This window comes from Dipodomys spectabilis, unplaced genomic scaffold (assembly GCF_019054845.1).
Source record: "Dipodomys spectabilis isolate Male_0828 unplaced genomic scaffold, ASM1905484v1 ptg000057l, whole genome shotgun sequence".
In the NCBI taxonomy this organism is placed as follows: domain Eukaryota; kingdom Metazoa; phylum Chordata; class Mammalia; order Rodentia; family Heteromyidae; genus Dipodomys; species Dipodomys spectabilis.
Window position 1 is genome coordinate 1,195,210 of NW_024870734.1, and position 21,228 is coordinate 1,216,437.

A 21,228-nucleotide genomic window follows, 5' to 3' on the forward strand; every position below is an offset into this window, starting at 1 on the left:
TTACAACGTTGGTGCGGGGGGGGGGGAGGGGGGGGGAGGAGAAGGATTGGGATTAGGGGGGGAGGGGGGAGGCTGGGAAGGGATGTGAAGGGTAAACAAAGGAGGAGGCTGCAATGCTTGGTAAGAAATGTACGCATTATCCTGCCCATGTAACTGTAACTCCTCTGTACAGTATGTTCACAAATAAAATTAAATTAAATTAAAAAAAAAAAAGAAATGCAAATCAAAATAACATTGAGATACCACCTCACACCAGTTAGAATGGCAAAAATCAAGAACTTTAATAACAATAGATGCTGGAGGGGATGTGAACAGAAAGGAATCTTACTTCATTGCTGGTGGGAGTGTAAACTTGTTCAACCACTTTGGAAAGTAGTATGGAGGTTCCTCAAAAGACTTCACATAGAGTTCCCCTATGAACCAGCAATCCCACTTTTGGGCATTTATCCAAATGTTTACAAACAAGACCACACTAAAGCTACCAGCACAACTGTGTTTATTGCACCATTATTTACCATACCTAAAATATGGAACCAACCCAGGTGCCCCTCAGTAGATGAATGGATCAAGAAAATGTGTTATATACACACAATGGAATTCTAAGCCTCTATCAGAATGACATTGCCCCATTTGTTAGGAAATGGAAAGGTTTGGAAAAAAATATATTAAGTGAAGTAAGCCAAGCCCAAAAAACATAGGTCCTATGATTTCCCTTATTTGCAATATCTAGTATATGTATGAGTCAAGCAGAAAAGGTCAGATAATGTGATGTTAAAAAAATGAACCCTTAGAAATGTATTTAAATGTTCTTTTTCTTTCATGCATTTGTTTCTAAAGCATTTATAAGATTATTTCTTTGTTGCTTTGTATGTCCCTCACCCACAGTATAACCCCTGCTTTCACTATATTTGATGTCGGTATAATTTGTGGAGGAGAAAGGGAAAAACGGGGTATTTAAGGATACAGGTTGACCCGTTGCAGCTATGAGACGTACAAGTTGTCTTGTCAAAAACGAAGTTTACAACTTTAGTGGTGGTGGGGGAGGCTGGGAAGGGATGTGAAAAGCGTAAACAAAGGAGGAGGCTGCAATGCTTGATAAGAAATGTACTCATTATCTTGCCCATGTAATTGTAACCCCTCTATACAGTATGTTCACAATAAAAAAGAGAAAAAAATTACAATCTAGAAAGTGTATCTGTAATGTTAGTTGTGTCAAGTCACCATCGGCAGCAATCATTTTTAGATCTCACTATGTCCTGTCTAATGCCAGATAATATTTCAATAATTTATTTTACTTTTTCCTAACAAAATTCATTATGAATGGCAACATCACAATTTTCTAGTGAGCATCAACAATCCTCAACATATTTATTTCAACAAACAGCATTTTGCATTTGGTTGTTGTTGTCGTTGTTGTTTAATTTTGCCAGCGCTGGGGCTAGAAATCAAGGCCTGGGCCTTCTCCCTTAGCTTCTTTGATGCAGACTAGCACTCTACCAATTGAGCCACAGTACCAATTCCAATTTTTCTGCTTATGTCATACTGAGGAATCAAATCAAGTGCTTTCATGCATGGGAGGCCAGCACTCTACCACTAACCACATTCCCAGTTATTGGGACTTTTGTTGTTGTTGTTTTAAGATAGCATTTTACTATGTGTCCTTCTGTTGGCCTAAAACTTAGGCTGGTCTCAAGCTAACTTCTAAATCTTCCTCTCAAGTTCAGAGATTACAAACATTGACCACCATATTCGGCTCAGGATTCTTGGTGAGAGAATACTCTTTCAGATATAGAAAGAGTTATTCTGTCTTCCTTGGACTCAATGGATTTTGTATTCAGCACTTTTAATCACATTCTTGTCCTGGTGTGTTTCCACTTTTAGATCAATAGAAATATTTCAGGTTCTTAACTTGAAGCTGATCCCTGCCATCCAATAACATCACATTCTTGTGAATAGCACTAGCTGTCCTCATGAGCATAGCAGTCAGCTGGAGCTCAGCTATCTGATGGCCTTGGCCTCCAACAATGCAATCATTTCTGTGCACAGACTGAAAACTGTCATAGGTAATTTTGTTTTACTCCCTTCTATTCTCAGCTAAATTCTATTCTCAGCTTTGTATGCTTTAAAATCTCTTGAATATTAATTACTATTTTCCTACATTCTCAAAAGTAACATACGTTACTCTAAAATTCATTCAAACATGCAAAAAATATTAATGTACTTGCTGTCCAACTATGGCTCATATTTTAAAACCTGGCTGCTTTAGAGGTAAAAATCGGAGGATCCTGGTTTAAAGCAGCCTATACAGAAAAATCTGAGATATTTCTCCAATTGGGAAACCAAAATCCAGAAGGGAGATGTTGCTCTCGTGGTAGAGTGTCAGCTTTGAGCAAAAAGTCTAAACAGGAATATTAGGACTACTTCTGACTCCGTTGCCTCATTGGATTTTGCTTCACAAGTTACAAAATATTTTGACATATTTTTGGTTTGGTGTTTGGGGGAGGTTGGCTATTGAAGTACTAGTGGGCCAGTACTCAGTCTTGAACTGAGGGTCTGTAGGTCTTGCTTAGATTGCTTTACTCAATGCTGTCACTGTGCCACTCTAACCACATCTCCACTTCTGGCTTTTTCTACTTAATTGCAGATAAGAATTTGAGGATTTATTAGCTTGGATTGGCATCAAACTGTGATCCTCAGATCCCATCCTTGGGAACAGCTAAGATTACAACAATGATCCAGAGGCTGAATATATTGTGCTCCCTATGGAACCTAAACAAGGGCACATAATTCTGGGGCTGGGAAGGTGGCTCAGTGGTAGAGCACTTGCCTTGCATGCTTGAAGCCCTGGGTTCGATTCCTCAGCACCACATAAGCAAAAAGAAAAAAGCCGGAAGTGGCACTGTGGCTCAAGTGGTAGAGCGCTAGCCTTGAGCTGAAGAGCTGAGGGACAGCGCCCAGGCCCAGAGTTCAGGCCCCATGACTAGACCCCCCCCAAAAAAAACATAATTCTGAAGCATGTGTGTAAGATTGTGCATTTCTCTGTGCAGTATTTTTGCAATAAAAAGAAAATTAGTTAGAAAATATAGCCCTTATATGTGTGTATACATTATATAAATGTGCAGAGGGAAATGAGGATGTATCTGCTGAATTTGAGGAAAGATTTCAACTATGGGTTTTCACAGACTGGGCTATACTCTACAGAATGGTTGAGACTAACGGTGAGGTATTTGATGTCATCATCCCATTCATCTACATCCTTTGTTAACATGTGCATTTTATACTGTGGTATAATCATGATTATTTTATGTATGAGAGGCAGTACTGCGTTTGAATTCAGGACCTGTGTACTGTTGCTTAGCTTTTATATGCGATGCTAACACTCTACCATTTGAAGCACATCTCAGCTTTCTGTATTTACTGTTTAAATGGAGGTAAGAGTCTTTTTTGCTCACTTGGCTTTGAACTGAGTTCTTCATATCTCAGGGTTCTGAGTAGCTATTTTTACAGGCCTGAGTTTCCAATGCCTAGCTTTTCATTATTACTTTTACAAGCTATCTGCTCACACACATTCCTTGCATTCAAAAGTCTCACTGTTCAGGCTGACAAGATTTGAGGAAAGATGTTTGAGTGGATAAGTTACCAAATGGGCCTCTAGCCCCATTAACATTATTCTGGCAGTAGGTTACATTTCAGTCAGTGGGTATATATTTCCAATTTCACTGCCTTTTTAAATGCCTTTTTGAACTGTCTTTGATACATCTTTTAAATATTATCTCCCAAACAAGAGATATTATGTGAATGTATTTGATACTATTTCAAACAGGGGTGTTGTTGTGTGTCTGGATGTCTGTTGTCAAAGGCCATCCATCTGGGCTTCAGGAACAGAGCTAATGTTTCCTGTGTGCTGGTTGCAGACAGGAAGGTTTTTCCTGGCCAGGCTTTGACTTGGGATCCATTCATCTTAGACTTCTAAGTAGCTAGGATAACAAGCATGAACCAGCACCAACCGGCTTGTTTTAGAAGCACTGCTTTTCATTCATTGACTTTTTTTCCTGGAAGGTTGATCTAGACAGACTGCTTGTACCTCATGATAATGTGATTTGAATAATACCCTTTGCCTCTGGAATTTCTGAAATTGATTTCCACAGTTCTATGAAATTGTTTTAAAGCCAATAACATCTTCCTTCTGAGACGTTAGGTGGCTTATTTAAATCTCTTATCCTTTCATTTGGCAAAACAATCAGGATGTTTCTGTAAAACCCTACTTCTTGAGATTATTAGACATAGAAGGTATCATGTACACACTTTCAAATATTCCCTCCTTTTATAAACATATGTTACAAGATTGGATGGAAGAATGATGACTATTGAATTAATTTGATAACCACTCTAGAATTTTTAAGCTTTAATGCTTATTAACTCAAAGGAAGATAATAAACATTCAGAATAGTGGAATGTGGCTGCTACTACTCATTAGATGTATGTTGAAAGATGATCAGAATTCTTATGATTAATAAAATATATCTTCAAATTTCCAATGGTTGACTGCTATGCTAACTGGGAGGAGACATTGGTGCTGCCAGGGATTTGAAAGTTGGTAATGAAGCAAAATATCCGGGGAGAGAATTTGCTAAGGATATAATTTCCAAGACTCATACCAAATACATTGAACTGGAATGCTAAGTGATGAATGACTGAGCACCTAATTTTATTTGTTGGCTTCTTTGTTTTTGACGTCCTGGGATTTGGCCCTAAGGACTGAGTGCTGTTTCTTAGTTTTTTCCTCAAGGCTAGTGATCTTCAAGTTTAACTACAGCTTCATATCCATATTTTTGTTGTTTAATTGGACATATCTTACCAAATTTCCTCTTCGGACTTCCTTAAAACTCATCCTCAGATATCAGCCTCCTGAGTAAGTAGGATTCCAATTGTAAGTCACCAGAGCCCAGCTAGAATCACATTTTAGAAGTATACTTTCGGTGAATCAGATGTGTCTGACTGCTATTTTAGCACTTTGGTTCCAGTGGGTCATGTCAGTTTTATACTAAAATCAGAACTTTTCTTCTTGTAATCCATAGTATCCCATATCTATCGAATTAATTCCTATCTTCATTTCTGACTTTTTTTTTCTTCATTGTACATTTCAATTCTTACTTCACAATCAAGCAAGTCAGTGCTGTTTTCCTTTTCTGAAGCAAGTCAGGTCCATTCCCATCAATGGAGGAATGTACTTGCTGTTCTTACTGCCTGGAGTACTTGCTCCTAGATAATTGCCTGGATGATGGCTTTCATATCAACTATCTCTTGTTCAGGGTTGTCTCCTCCCATCCTCACTGTGAAGTTGTTGCTACAAAATCACCAATGTCATGTCTCTGCTTTATAGTAATTATTATGATTTCTGGTTTTCGTTTCAGCATGAAATTGGTGAGGAGAGAGCCACACTCACTTCTGTTTCTCCAATACCTATAATAGTGCCTAATCCTTAGTGTTCAGGAGTCTTACATGGAGATCAGCCTTCTCCAGTTCAATTTATCTCAGCTTCTAGTCAGGACAGCTCTTTAAGATGAAGTCTGGTGGCTAGTAAGTCATGCCTGTTGGTGTTGTTGAGTCCACTTCAGGGCAAAACCAGTGCCTGACACCTATTTGTTGTTATGGCAAAGGTGGCTGTGACCTCATAGAAGTTATAGCCATTATTTTGTGAAGCTGTGTGAGGACATTCACCCCCACATAATTTCTTCCTTATATGTGTCTCCTTTGCCCAGGAGGGCATTCAACAATTCAACAACCAAACTGTCACCCAGTTCCTGATACACTCAGAATGTATTTTCATTTCCTTTAAAAAAAATTCAAGACATGCTTTGGTGATTTGTCATTGAATTACGGAAACAGAGTATATAAATTTATGTATTTGTAAGTCGTTGTCCATCACTCTTGAGCCCTTGCCATATTTCTATGTGTTTGCAGCTTGGAAAGGGAAGTAAGGTTTAACTCAGTATAGTCAGAGATTATAGTTCAGAAGGCTCTTTTTAGACCCTTTTGGAAGGAATGCCTACTTTCTATCTGATGTTCTACAGATGGCCATCTTGGTACAGAAACTGAGTAGAGTGTCATAAGAGGCTTGTCCTGATTTTTACTGACTTTCCTCTGGGTTTGGGGAGTGTGATCCCACTGCATATGTGTCTCTTTGCTACACTGAAGGGCCCAGGCCTCCTCTGAAAATCTAAGGCCTTGGGGGTAAGAGAGACTAAACCTCAGAACCCACCTTCCCACATCACTAGGATTACAGGCCTGAGTCTCATGGACTCAACTCATAGCTGCATTTTTATACATAGCGTAGTCAGTTTCATTATATTCACTTCATAGACAGATATATACAAATATATGTATATGTTTATTCATCTATTTATAATCAATGTTAGATCTAGAAACACATGAATATATATTCATATAATCATACAATTATAATCAAATTATAGCTGTATTTCCCCAAAAATATTTTACACTAATATTTTGTGAAATAATTACTCAAGACTAAAAATTTAAATGACTTTGTAGTTTGAAAAATCATATTCAATTTTATATATTATATAATATACTATATATAACATCAAGAATATAACATGTGGGCTGGGATGTTGGCTCAGTGGTAGAGCGCTTGCCTTGCATGCGTGAGGCCCTGGGTTCAATTCCTCAGCACCACATAAGCAAAAAGAAAAAAGCCGGAAGTGGTGCTGTGGCTCAAGTGGTAGAGCGCTAGCCTTGAGCTAAAGAGCTGAGGGACAGCGCCAAGGCCCAGAGTTCAGGCCCCACGACCGGACCCAAAAAAAAAAAAAAAAGAATATAACATGTATTTACATACAACTGATTTGTGTCATTTTCCTTCCTGATTTTGTGTTTGTTCATCTATGTAAGCCTTCTTTCTTCTATTGATGATGGTTTTTACTTTCCAGTATACATATTTCCTATATATTTTGTCAAATATCAACCATAAGTAGATTTTTGTATTATTGGAGCCAAATTTTTCTTCCATATTTACCCAAAGCACAAAGAAAATGTATACAGATTTGAACTCACTGTTGGAATAGTTTCCCACATACCACTACAAGTATTTTGTCATTTGTCCCAATTGAGAGAATAGCTTTCTAGTACATTTTATCTGCTGTCCAAAACCTTTTCTATCCCCCTTATCACCACAGCCAGGCATGGCCTGGCTTCTTTGCCGCTCCCTGTGTATTTAACAGTTCCCTGTATACACAGTAGGCTCTCTTGTTCAGGCCCCTGTCACTCTGTGTTTTCCCCCCAACAGCACACGTATGCACGATGCTTCAGATTGTAGGCTTAAAAAGAAACATATTTAGGATTCATAAATCTACAATATATCAGAAACATTGACATTTTAATAAAGTTAGAAAAATAAATAGAATTAACAATCAGAACAAAAAGAGAAATGAAGATTTTTCCAGGAAGGGGGAATGGAACCTCTAAATCTAGATTGGCCTCTAAGTTGCCTTCAGGCAGAAATTCTGCCTCTGAGTCCTCGAAGGGATTTACTTCCTCATTAAAGACAGGGTTTTCTTCCTGAGTCCAGATTCTCTTTCCTCTCTTCTTGGTTTTCCTGAACATAGACTGGGGTCATTTTCCTTTAGCACACATTTACCCTGCACAACAAGTTGAGTCTTTTTGACTGGTTTGGCGCCGATCTAGGTGGATTGTGAATATCAGTGGGAGACATTCTGGATCATCTTCTTCCTTGGTTTATGTGCAGGTGCACCTGCATCACATGTGGTGTTCAGAACCAGTGAGATGTCCACAAGACTCAAAACTTGCTTGGGCCTTTCTACAAATTAAAAAAAAGCAATCTATGTTCACATGCTTTCTGGAGATTAGTGATGGTTTCCCATCTCTATCAGTCACCATAGATGACATCACTGATGCTTTCTTTATCTGTAGTTCTGCAGGAGTTGTTCTACGGTGATGCAAACCTGAGCATGGAAATAGTTTCAGGAGTCTTAGAACTATAGAAGTTAAGGTGTGACTAAACTTTCATGAAGATTTAATTGGGGAAGCTGTAGAACTTGAGTTTGGACTGAACACTGATGAGAAGGTAGGGTGTTTCTAATGAGCGATTACTTCCAAGTTCTTTTAAAAGGAGAACAGATATTACCTGGCAAAGAATAACAATAAAAGGACATTTTTTCAAGCTGGGGCGTACAAAGCGTTCTTGGCCAATCAGGCACAGACCTAGAGACCCAGATTCCATCCGTACTCACCAGCTCTGAGGCATCTAAATAAGGACTTCTTCCTCTTTTTCTTGGTCTCAAGGATCATGCTTTCCTTCAGCTGCTTCAAAAGAATATGTGAGCAGAAGAGCAAGTCTGAAGAGGGCATGTTGAGCTTGACATACTGCGTAAGTTCTTTCATGGTGTCATGGTACTTGTGCTCATAGAAATCATCATGGTGGAAGTCCATCCACATAGGAAAGATAGAACAAACCATGCTGTGGGCAGACAAGGAAAATGAGAGCCCGCCCTCCACATCCTGAGCCTATAGCGTTTTTCTGGCGGGACATGCATGTTGGGAGGTGGGAAGAGACTCCTGCAAGCAGGATGCTCCTCACAATTTCCCAAATACAATACTCTAAAATTCTCCCCGTGATAGGGTAGAAATTTGTTTCCCCACTGAAACTGACTTGTTATACACAGACCTCCTTGTCATCCATGAGAGCCCAAAACAACAACCGCATCCACAATGTGTAATCTGCTATCCACTGAAGTGCTAAGCCTGAACCCCCTGGTGAAAATCACAACTGGTATGCAAAGAAGAATGTTGACTTTGAATCAAAAAGCTCAAAGATACCAATTTTTCAAGGCCAGAATTTCTCTTTGTCCCAACATACACTTTCTTCTTCATCTTGCTCATCTTCCTCTCAGTTACGGTAGAAGGATCTGTACCAATGGGAGGAGAGAATGAGAATAACTCTGTGCTTCTCCTTTTTCTGAACTAACAGGACACACATGGGACTGGTTAACTCCCACAGAGTAATGTAAACATGACAGACAAAAACTCGAGATATGTCTACACAATTTCAAGGAAATTCTGTGAGGATTCTAATATGCATCTATCCAAATAAATGCACAATGGCTCATGCCTCTAATCCTACTAAACAGGAGTGAGAGATCTGAGGATCATAGTTTGAAACAGTCTAATTTGTAAAATTCTAAAGATACTTCAATTAACTGGCCAAAGGCCAGACCTGGACGTGGGGCTCAAATGGCAGAGTGTTATGAACAGGACAGCACTCAGGCCCCAAATTCAAGCTCAAGTTGCATTCTTTCTTCTCTCTATATTCCTTCAAAGGCCTCCAAGTGTACCTTGGGTGCCACTGGCTCATTCCTTTAATCCTAGTCTCTCAGCAAGCAAACTGCTAAGGCTCCACTAGCTTCTGAGGCAAATGAAATGTTCTGGCAGACCAGTCCTAAGGAGTTAGCCAGGGAGTGAACTTCTTTGTCTCAAGACAAGCTCCTGTGATCAGACCCCAGTGAAACAGTCTCAGAGAGGTACCAAATATTCCAAAAATCTGCCAGGGTGTCTCATCAGCCCTGTTTGACAGAAGAACACTCACTTTTTAAACAATATCCAGCAACTGCTCCATTGTCTCCTACTCTATAATGGTGAAGGATGTTTCCAACATAGAAAAGATCACCTTTCTGGTAAGCAGGGACCAGGTCCCTTACCAGCATTTCCAACAACCCTGAGTCCAAGCTCCCTATATTATAAGGCACATTCAGGGTTTGGGCTGACTCACTGTCACACTGAGGTGGTAAAAACAATGGATTTTTGAACCATGGAATTAGGAGTATACTTCAAAATGAGTAATAGAGTGGATTGAAAAGTACACAGTAAATATTTTCTCAGTATACACATATAAAAGCACACAAGAAGAAGGTTGTACTGTGGGCTGTCATAGTAATACCTGGCCTAAGTTGCCTTGTGATTTCCTTGGTTTCTTCTTATAAAAAGGCCTGAGAATATGGATTCATTTTTTGGCACTGATCCAATGTCTACAGCATTGAGTGAGGCACTCACACCTATCATGTCTAAGACCTGAGTCTTTTGAACATTGAAAACAACACAGGAACATCTTTCTTGTTCCTGAGCTACAGGCTACTTGAGCTGGCATGAGCTGACTGTCAGTTACAGTCGCCTGGCTCTCAGAGTTCCATATTCTATTCCATTGTGAGGTAGAGAGTGTCATCTCTCAGCGCCCAATGATCTAAGCTGCTTGCTCAAATAAGACCATCCCAAAGTCATACTGGAGATTGAACTCTCCCCTCCCACATCACTCTATACACATGTGAACATTGTCAAATCCCAACATCCTTAGCTAGGCCTGAGAATCAGCATGCTCTCAACCTCAAGGAACACTTACTAGGTCAGATCCATGCCTTATTTGTCACTATTTCTCTCATCCTGCAGAAATCATTTTGCCTCTCAGGGCCCTCTCAGCCTGCCATGTACTTCTTGCATCTATTTTTGACATCTACATCCTAGGACTTTGTTAGTTTTTTGTTTCCTAATCTTGTTTACCCTTGAAGCCACAATGTGCTGTCATCTGGAAAAAAGGTAATTACTTAAAGGTGGGAAAATCATACAAGTATTGAAAAATAAACCTTACAAATATTGTCAGACATTTTGAGAGATGTACATTCTTGTAAGATAAGAAAGTATTTTTGATACTTTTGTCATATTTTATGACAGAGGGGAGGGAGAGGGGGGAGAGATGCTACATTGTCTTCTGATAATTCAATGATTATTATAGAAAAATACTATAGTGGAAGGAATGTAAGCTTTAAATATAAAAACTGTGCTCCTGTTTTTTTTTTTTATAAGCTAGTTGTTTATAAAGAATTCCTCACTAAAGTCTTGTCATCTTTGTCCCATGAACTATTCTCCTCCTTCAAAATAATCAGGAAAAAAACCTTCATAAATGAGTGGGCTGTTGCCCAATCTCTGGATAAGAATTTAAGATACAACATTGCCAGCGAATCTGTGTGTGTACATGTATGTTGGTGTGTGTGTGTATGTGTGTGATGGTATGTTGTGCATATCTGTGTTTTAGGTATTGAAGTCAGGGGCTATATGACAAGCCTGAGTATCTTTCTGGTGACTGTAGTGATTTACCAATTGTGCCACAGTTCCACTGCAAGATTTCTGTAGTGAACTGGAGAGGAGAGACTCATAAAATTTCATGTTCAGGCTGTCTGAACTAAATCTCAGGTCTCAAACTCCTGATTAGTTAGAGTTATACTTATCAGCATCCATAACCTGGTGATAAAACAGTGTTTCGGGAGGCAGTGGGGTTGCAAGTTTCAATCTAGCTTCACAACATTCTATATCATAAAACAGCAACAGTAGAACCCTATATAAAATAAAATAAGATGTAATTAGAATATTATTTAATGATATTTTCTGTTAGCATTAATTTCAGGCAACCTTGATTTTAATGATTTAGCATCACAAATCCAATAAAATGAGGTAATTTCTGTAGACTCTACAAATTTTTAATTCCATCATATAATAATTTCAAATCATTATAATAAACATGAAAACATGCATACTTATAATGTAAAAAGACGTAAAAAGATGAAGATGGCAGATTATAAAATGGGAAATTCTACAGTGAAGGAAAATTATTGTCATGGTGAATATATGATGGTATTGTCATGGTGAATATATGATAATATTCTTCAGAGGAGCAATAGATAAATATATATTTACTACCATAGTCTAACATGTCTCTATCCCTATCAACTTCCAATATTCTGCACATTGTCAGTGTATTCATGTTTATGGAATATTCCAAAATAGCTAGCAGAGTCAGGAGGCTAACAAAATACATTAGCTTGAATGTATTAGGAGATAAACCTACTAATTATATTGACTACTTTAGATATTTAATATGTAATGTGTTATCATTGTACTCTCTAAGTATGTACATAAGCTATTCAAAAATGGAATATAACATGGTTTTGCCAGTAAAGCTAGGTATTTGGGACATCAGTTCCAGACCAGTGTAGAGTTACCTGCAATGCTCCCCAACCCCTGGCTATGCGTGATGGAATACTTCTATCATCCCAGGCCCATGGGGAGCTGAGAGAAGGAGGATTTCAATTCCTTGACATTCTAGGAAAGATCGTCCACATGGCTCCATCTCAACCAAAGAAAGTTCAACACTGGCTAGCACTTATTACCCCCACCAAGTGAAAATAAAAATAAGAGCATTGTAGTATAAGAAACAAAAATATTAAAAGATGGCAATACAAACCATCATGAACAACACTTACCTAGTGTTTGTTTCTCATAACTATAATCCTAACTATAGCTAGGATTATATATGTGAGCCAGAGGCACCAAGCAGTTCATTTTTAAAATGACTATTTGAAGCCAGGTGCTAGTCTCTCATGCCTGTAATCCCAGATAGTCATGAGGCTGATTTCTAAGGATCACAGTTCAAAGCCAGCCCAGGAAGAAAAGCCCCCATAAGACTCTTATCTCCAATTAACAACTCAACAAACAGAAGCGACTCTGTGGCTCAATTGGTAGAATTCTAACTAACTTGAGCACAGGGTCTCAGGGACAGTGCCCAGGCCTTGAGTCCAAGCCCCACAACTATCAAAAAAAAATAAATAAATATTTTAAAGTCTGAATTTCTTGTAAATTAAAATGACAGCTGTGGTATACAATTCTAAAGACTACTACAGATTTCATTGTATTTGTAGTTAGAAAAAGTAGCAGCAGTTGAATAAAGGACATTTTTTCATTAACTAGGGCAGATTGGTCTCTAATTCGAGGAAATTGCTGGACTCATACATAATATTTTTGGTGGCTTTTTGTTTTGTTTTTAGAACAGGATGAGAAACCTTATTTCTGACAATGGCCATTTGGATGTGTCTAACATCATTCACAGGCCATGCAAAATTAACAGTAAAGACAGAACACAGTCAACTTGCAATAAATTTACTTGTCTTTGTGCCATGTTCCAAATGATTTGTTTAGCTTATATGTCCCTATGACCTATAGTTTCCTATTCCTGCCTTCCTCAAAATACTAGCATGTTCCACCAATTCAGATTTGAACCAGGCAATATGTAGTATTAGTGCCAAAAGTTGAGGAAAATTGTAACACAACCAGGGAAGAATGAAACCAACACGTTAGTACCTGGACACAGGGGACTCAGGCCTATAATCCTAGCCACTCAGGAGGCTAATGATCACAGTTCAAAGACAGCAGGAGTGAGAAAATCTGTAACTCTTTTCTCCAATTAACCACCAAATAGCCTTAAAGGGAGCTGGGACTCCAGATATAGAGTAGACTTGATTACAAAAACTCAGGTGCAGCAACCAATCCTGAGTTGAAGCTGATGGTTAGGTACAAAAACAAAAACAAACAGCAACAAAACAAACAGAAGCTGGGAGAAAAGTCAGGAAAGGATGGCATTGTCTACAAGGCAAATGTACGCATTACATGAATTGTGATATGGTAAACACACTCTACACACCTTAGTAACAATTACATTTAAAAAAGAATCTGAGAAATCCCAAAGCCATGGACCTTATGATGTGCATCTGCTTTCTAGTATTTCAAAGTCCCATCATCTGACCTGGTAGCACACAGGTTGTAGCCCAGCGTGAATAGAAAAAATGACGGCAGAGATCTTTTCAGATTATGCCACCAAATCTTTGATTACTTTAAGCTAAAACAAAATAAAGCAAAGCAAACAAAATATACTTTAAGGTTAATTAGGCTGTTATTAAAAATTCAGATGTTGGTAGTCTTTGTGGAGGGGAGGGGAAAAAACCAATTATGTAAATAGCGATACAGGTGGATCCATAGCAACAATGAGATGTACGACATATTATGTCAAAAAACGAACTTTACACCTTTGGAGGAGGAAGTGGGAGATGGGAAGGGATGAAAAGGGGAAACAAAGGAGGAGGCACCAATGCTTAATAAGAGATGTACTTCTTATCTTGTAAATGCAATTGCAACTTCTCTGTACATTATTTTCAAAATTAAAAAATTGAAAAAAAATGCTCCAGCCAGAATTATACTGTTAAATGATGAGCTAGTACATATGTTTTGTAGATACTGATCTCACATATGTCAGAAGAATGTCCATTAATTCATAACTAGAAACTCTGAAGTGTAAGGTATATTAATTCGGTAAGTTTTATTAGGTAACCAATGAAGAGAACACCACATGGTATTCAGTCAGGTAAAGTAGTTTATTTACTGAACTGCTGCCCATGCCATATGTGGTGGAGAGGCATGTGAAAAAAAGGGGATTGACCCATCCTCGGGCCAGGACATATCTAGGCCAAGGACCGGATGACATATGGCCTGGTGGGGGAAAATTCTGGCCACACTGGATGTGACATCAGGGTCTGGGAATCTCCTCTGGTCAAATGGAAAGTGTGACCAGAGGCTGACCAAGTTGTGACTTAGCAGGAGGGGGAGGTGTCTGCCTCCAGGCATGCCAGATACCTGGGTAACACATAAAGGATGGAAACTTAGCCAAGAAGATCGTAAGTGTCTGCATTGGGTCTGCATGCCTTGGGCAGAACTAATACCAAATACAGGTAACACCTCTGCCATGTAACTCCTGACTCCAAACCGTTCATTCTTAATCATTATCTTACTTTTCTTTTCTTTTCTTTTTTCTTTCTTTCTCTCTCTTTCTTTCTCTCTTTCTTTCTTTCTTTCTCTCTTTCTTTCTCTCTTTCTTTCTTTCTTTCTTTCTTTCTTTCTTTCTTTCTTTCTTTCTTCCTTCCTTCCTTCCTTCCTTCCTTTCCTTCCATCCTTCTTTCTTCTTTCCTACCTTCCTTCCTTCCTTCCTTCCTTCCTTCCTTCCTTCCTTCCTTCCTTCCTTCCTTCCTTCCTTCCTTCCTTTCTTTCTCTTCTCTCTCCCTCTATCTATCTCTCCTCCCTTTCACTCACCCTCTCTCTCTCTCTCTTACCTCAGTATTCTCAACTCTCAAAAAATGGACAATTGGTGAGTTGAACTCACAGGTTGTGAAGAACAGCCCAATTGGCAAATGTGAAATTTAATTTACTGTTACCTTATACCTCTACTACAGGTCACTGGAATCAAATAATGAGCACTCAGCAGCATGGCATCTCAAACCATTTGGAGGAGGAAAGCAAGCACATTTACTGCATTCTGGAAGGTGGGGGAGACTCCTCCCTCCTCTTGGCTAAATCTCAGCCCAGTTTCTGCATCAGGAGAGGTGACTGCCTCCAAGTGAGCCAGTTACCTAAGTGACACAGGTACTGGGCAGAGACTTAGCCTCTTGAGGTGTTGAGACTAATGGCATGATTCAACATGATCCACTAGATGGTTGAGATTGAGACTTCCTAAACTTTTGGTTAGGCTATGTTCAAATTGTAATCTATTTATTTCTGATTGCTAACCATGATTATAGATGTGAACCAGCACATCAGACCATTCAAAGATCTTTACCATGCATGGAAGACATTAAGTTTATTTTCCCAAATGACATATAAGTTGACAGACAGCAATATAAGTCCTGAATTCTGGTTGAGGTGTTTTTTAATGTGAAGCAAAATTTACTTAGCAAATAATCTGACTACTGTGATTGTACTTTCAAACTTACCCTATATTTTAATATCAAATCACCTATGAGCCAATGATTCACTCAAATTACCTGTAATCGTTAATTCCTGTCATATCTTCTAGAGGTAGGCAGAACTGGAGCACACACTATTAACTAAAGTGGTAGAAATTTGAGAGGATCACAGTTCTGAATCAGTCTAGGAAGAAAAGTATCACCCATATCAACCTACTAGGTAGGTATATTGGAATGAAATCATGGTCCCTGCTTTTGGGGCTGGGTGCAAAAATTGCTACTCTATGAGTAAAGTAACTTAAACAAGAAAGGATTGGTGGAGTGACTCCAGTGGTGGAATACCTGTCTGGCAAACACTACATCAAAACTGAAATCAATATCCTAAAGATAAAATAAGAAAAGGAAAGAAAGAACAATTCATACTGAACATGTGTTCAATGTAAAGATTTACACTAACTTATTGTAGTTATAATGCCATCATTTATTTCTAGGGCAAACACATTTTGTGTCAAGCCTAAATGAAAAAAATAACACATGATATACAAAGCTTTGGTAAAACACAGGTCTGGCTTACAATTGTGAACACTTAAGTTTGCATGTGCAGTGGTGTTGCAGGGTTGTTAAGGTTTATGGAAATCCATCCCTTTGATGAACTTGACATGATGAAATTACCTAACCATGCAGTTCCCTGGACAGATATTGCTGATATATATATATATATATATATGCATATAAATATGTATATGTATACATATATACATATACATATATGTATACATATACATATATGTATATGTATATGTATACATATATATGTATATATATTTTCACACTTGTATGTATTTATATATTAAGTGACATGTAAATAAAATAAAATTTACAATGAATAAATTTAGTGAACAGATACCTTTCCTAGATAATTATTTAATGAATAATTTCACGTCTTATAGTCTCCAATGCTATATCACAGTTAAATGGCTGCTGATCCCCTTCAGCTTTTTTATGATATTTTTTTCAGATGAAAAAGCCTGCCAATAAATATACTTGTATGACATTCTTTTTTTTATGAAAAGAAAAGAAGCTGTGTAATATGGCTCTTTATGTTTCATCAACATTTTTTTTATAGTTTCAAGTACATATTGCCTTATACTTAGATTTCACTCATCTTCCAATAATACCTATGGGAAGGAGAAAATGAAGGATCATTCTGTTACTTTGGGAGCTTCTGTTATTAATCACTGCAATAAATATTATGAAAATGAAACTCTGAAATTTGGAGAGATGACTTGAAAGTTTCCTTTCTACACACTCATGGTACTCCCTCAACTAAATCATAGAACTTAAAATAAGTAACATTTTAGCTGGGAACCAGTTGTTCATGCCGGTAATCCTAGCTATGCAAGAGCTGAGATCTGAAGATGTTAGTTCAAAGTTAGCCCTTGCAGGAAGTCTGTCACATTCTTTCCTCCAATTAAACACCGGAAAACTGGAAGAGGCACTGTGGCTCAATATTTGGAAAGCTAGTGTTTGGACATGTTGTTGGAGTGACAGTTGCTGCAGTTGGTTCAAGTGTCAGTAAAAGGGTACAATTTTAGCACAATGATAGAAAACTTTCCGGGATCTGGTAGATTTTCCCACTGTCATCAATTTCCCTTTTTTCTGAGAACTAAAATGTCATTAAGTTATCAGATATTGAGTCTATAACATGTCTAAATAATAGAGAATAGGACCAGGTCTACATTGAGCACTCACAGTAGACAGGTTTCTGGACATTCTCAGGAAGAGCCTTCTGCAATTGTGGGATTGAGAGGGATGCATAATTTACAAAACAGCCATCATAGATGGAAAGTATTCTGCTAATTTGACCCAGGAGATATTGGATGTTTTATCTGCATTGTATTGATTTTTATGAATCTGTTAATCAGATTCTTTATACTATATGATGTTACTAAATTGTGAAATGCATGTTTATTGCATTTCCTTTGTATAACATATAGTATGTTTTGAAATTTGGTATAAATCATTCATGTTTTTATTTTTTCCAATATGGATTACTCCTAGTTCTCAATAGTGGGGAAATGCTTTGTAACTTTGTAACTTGAAGTCATATGTTGCCATGTGTCATATCCTATTTTCCTTGTACAGAGTTGGTAATAAATTATATGTAATTTATTTTTTATTTTTATTTATTGTCAATTGCAGAGTTTGAACTTGGGTCCTGGGCACTGTTACTGAGGTCTTTGGCTCAAGGTTATCTCTCTACCACATTGAGCCACAGTATCAATTTTAGTCTTGATTGATTAATTGGAAATAAGTGTCTCATGGCAACTTTTCTGCCCAAGATGGCTTTGAACTGTGATTCTCAGAAATCAGCCTCCAGATTAGCCAAGATTACAGGCATGAGCTACCAGCACCTAGTTATATGTAATTTCAACTGTAGTTTTCTTCAAGTATTTCATGCTGCACTGAAATTTATTTTTCTGACAAACTTTCTAACAATTACGCAATCTATTTAAATTTGAAAAGTACTGGTGTACCTCCTACTTATTTGTGGCATTTCTGAATTCCAAGTTCCTCTGTGTGCCAGGGTAGATACTTTTGCTTGTAACAAGTATTGTTATTGAACATATGACATATGGCTAGTAAGAGAACAAAGGATGTGAAGCTACAGCAGCCAGATAAAGAACTCCCAGGACAATTCAAGTGCAACTCATGTACTCTCTGTGTAGGTGCATAGGGAACATAGAAAAGACATTCTTTTTTGAGGGGGTCTGGTCATGTGGCCTGAACTCTTGGCCTGGGTGCTGTCCCTCAGCTCTTCAACTCAAGGCTAGTGCTCTACCACTTGAGCCACTGCGCCACTTCTGGCTTTTTTCTTTTTGCTTATGTGGTGCTGAGGAATTGAACGCAGGGCCTCATGCATGCAAGGCAAGCTATATACCACTGAGCCATCTTCCCAGCCCGAAAAGAAATTCTTATACTTGAAAGTGATTGAGTGTGTGTGCACATAGATGTTGACTTAATTATCTGTTGCTATAGTTTTACACACTCAATAGTATAAAACAATATTTCATATATATATGTGCAGATCACAGTTTCCAGAATCCAGAGAACCACCTCCTTGGGCACCACTTGCTTATGTTGCTCTTTGGGTAATAAGAATGAAACCTGGAATTGTGCAGTGGTAGAGAAATTACTCAGAGATTCAAGCATTTGTCTTTCAATATGTTACTTGTTCCTAACTCTAAAATTAGGAAGTCTGTTAATATATAATACATGTTATATTATAATATATTTATTATACTATATAATGTATAATATATTGTACAATATATATATTACATATAATATCTGACAGAATTATATATTTATAGGGAAAAATGTAATAAACACGTCAATGTCCATACTTTCCTAGTCATGATTAAGTTCATCAGAGTTAGGTGCATTATATCTCAACAGGAAAGCTCTACTGAAGTTCTGATGACCTTGAACTAGATAAGAATTCCTGTTTTAAAAAAAAACCCTCTCCTCAATTATGAGAAAAGATAAGTTTGGAAGTTTTTTTGTTTTGTTTTTTGTTTTTTGTTTTTTTTTGGCAGGTCATGGGGCCTGAACTCTGGGCCTGGGTCCTGTCCCACACCTCTTCACCTCAATGCTAGTGCTCTACCACTCGAGCCATAGCAACACTTCTGCCTGAGGAATTGAACCCAGGGTTTCAAGCCTGAAAGGCAAGCACTCAACCAATGAGCCATGTTCTGAGCCCAGGTTTGGAAGTTTTAGGGAAGAGGAATTTGGCATTTACTTTGCATCCTTGATTAGTAATAAATAGGTATCATTTTGCTCCAAATTTTGTCTCCTTTTATGTTCCCTAGACAGTTACACAGGATCATCATTCCATCGCATAACTTTAAGTTCTTCTTTTATTTCTTTATATCATTATTGTTTTTTGTTGTTGTTTTGATGATCCTGAAGCTTGAACTCAGGGCATAGGTAGTGTCACTGAGCTCCAGTCTAGTGCTCTACCACTTGATCCACAGCACTACTTCTGGCTTTTTCTGCCTGGGCTTGCTTTGAATCATAATACTCAGATCTCACCCTCCTGGGTAGCTAGGATTACAGGTGTGAGCCAAGGGTACGCAGTTTGCAAGTCCCTCTCTTTTAGATATTATTCTAAAAGCCAATCCAAGGTCACTCCTCAGATAGTAAATGGACCTATGCCAACAATTCCTTCACACTTTCATCTTCTGTTATGGCTATTATGTGTCTTTTCATGTTATCTTGAACCTACTTCACTGTTTTCTTCCTAATCCATGATTGTATATGTGTTACTAATAATTACCTAAATTTAGTGGCTATACAACCTAAATTACTCAACTATTAATTTCATTTACTTATTTTTTTTCAATATGATTGTTCTTCAGTACCAATCTGAGCTTATACTCACCTTCTCTACCTCTTGGCATGTGCGAAGCCTGGGTCTTTTCTAACTCCAATGCAAGTGGTTAGCCAAAGAATAGCCTACAATATTCCTGCTTAGGATTCAGGACAAGTAGTTTAGTGCCTGAAAGAAGCAATGCATTGTTGGCATGGGAATAGGTGGGAGAGACAACAGCCTATAGAGTAAACTGGTAGACACAACATTTAACAACTTCTTTGAGGAAACTGACCTCCCGCACAGTGGCAGTGAGCTAACTCACCTAGTGAATTTTCATATATAAAGGAAGTTGTCATGTCTCACTGCACAACTCACTTTTAGTCAAAGAGAGGATCATTCTTTTGTGTACTCCTTAGGCCCAGTCTCACTTTATCTCCATCGTAGACTTTGCCCAGACTCTGTTCCTCCCAGAAAGGTGCCTGATGAGGAGGAAAATGTGATCTCTTGGGAAAGCTCATTCTCTGAATTGTGCCCTAGTACCAAATCTCTTCAGAGAAAGTCAAGGAATAATAGATCCTGCCTGAGGGATTGAGTTTCTCTATTTCCATAGAGGTCAATTAATATCTGATTCTGAGTTCCAGGTGCAGCTCTTTTACTAGATCCTCCAAGCTGGTGTGGATGTTCCTCAGATTCCAGACCATCCTCATATTTCTCAAGCTCTTTCCAATAAACCAAAAGGTCACAGGAGTTGAGTTTAGAAACAAGGAGAAATGAGAATAGCAGAAGAATTATTGGCAGGGGATGGAATTAGAAATTTTGGGTTAAAAAGGGCCCAGAAAATCTAGGATCACTCACATCATTTGGGAATCTTATCATAAGATTAGGGAATAAAAGTAATAAATTACTGCCTAAATTAGTAACTCCACTGTTTTGACTACACTACAAGTGTTCTGTCAAAAGGTAGCTGTCCTAACTCAATGTTGATGAACAAAATGGAACACATTTTTTCCTCACAAAGTTCTACTGAGTATCTTCATCTATGGCCCAGGTTGGTCTTACTCTCTACTTCTCTGTTACTTTCCTTTGCTGGATTCAATCAATGATACTTGAATGTGTTATCATCTTCAGACATGTAATCACATTTTCTTTTAATCCATTTGTTATAAATTAAAACAAATTATGGGGAAACATATATCTATGGTACAT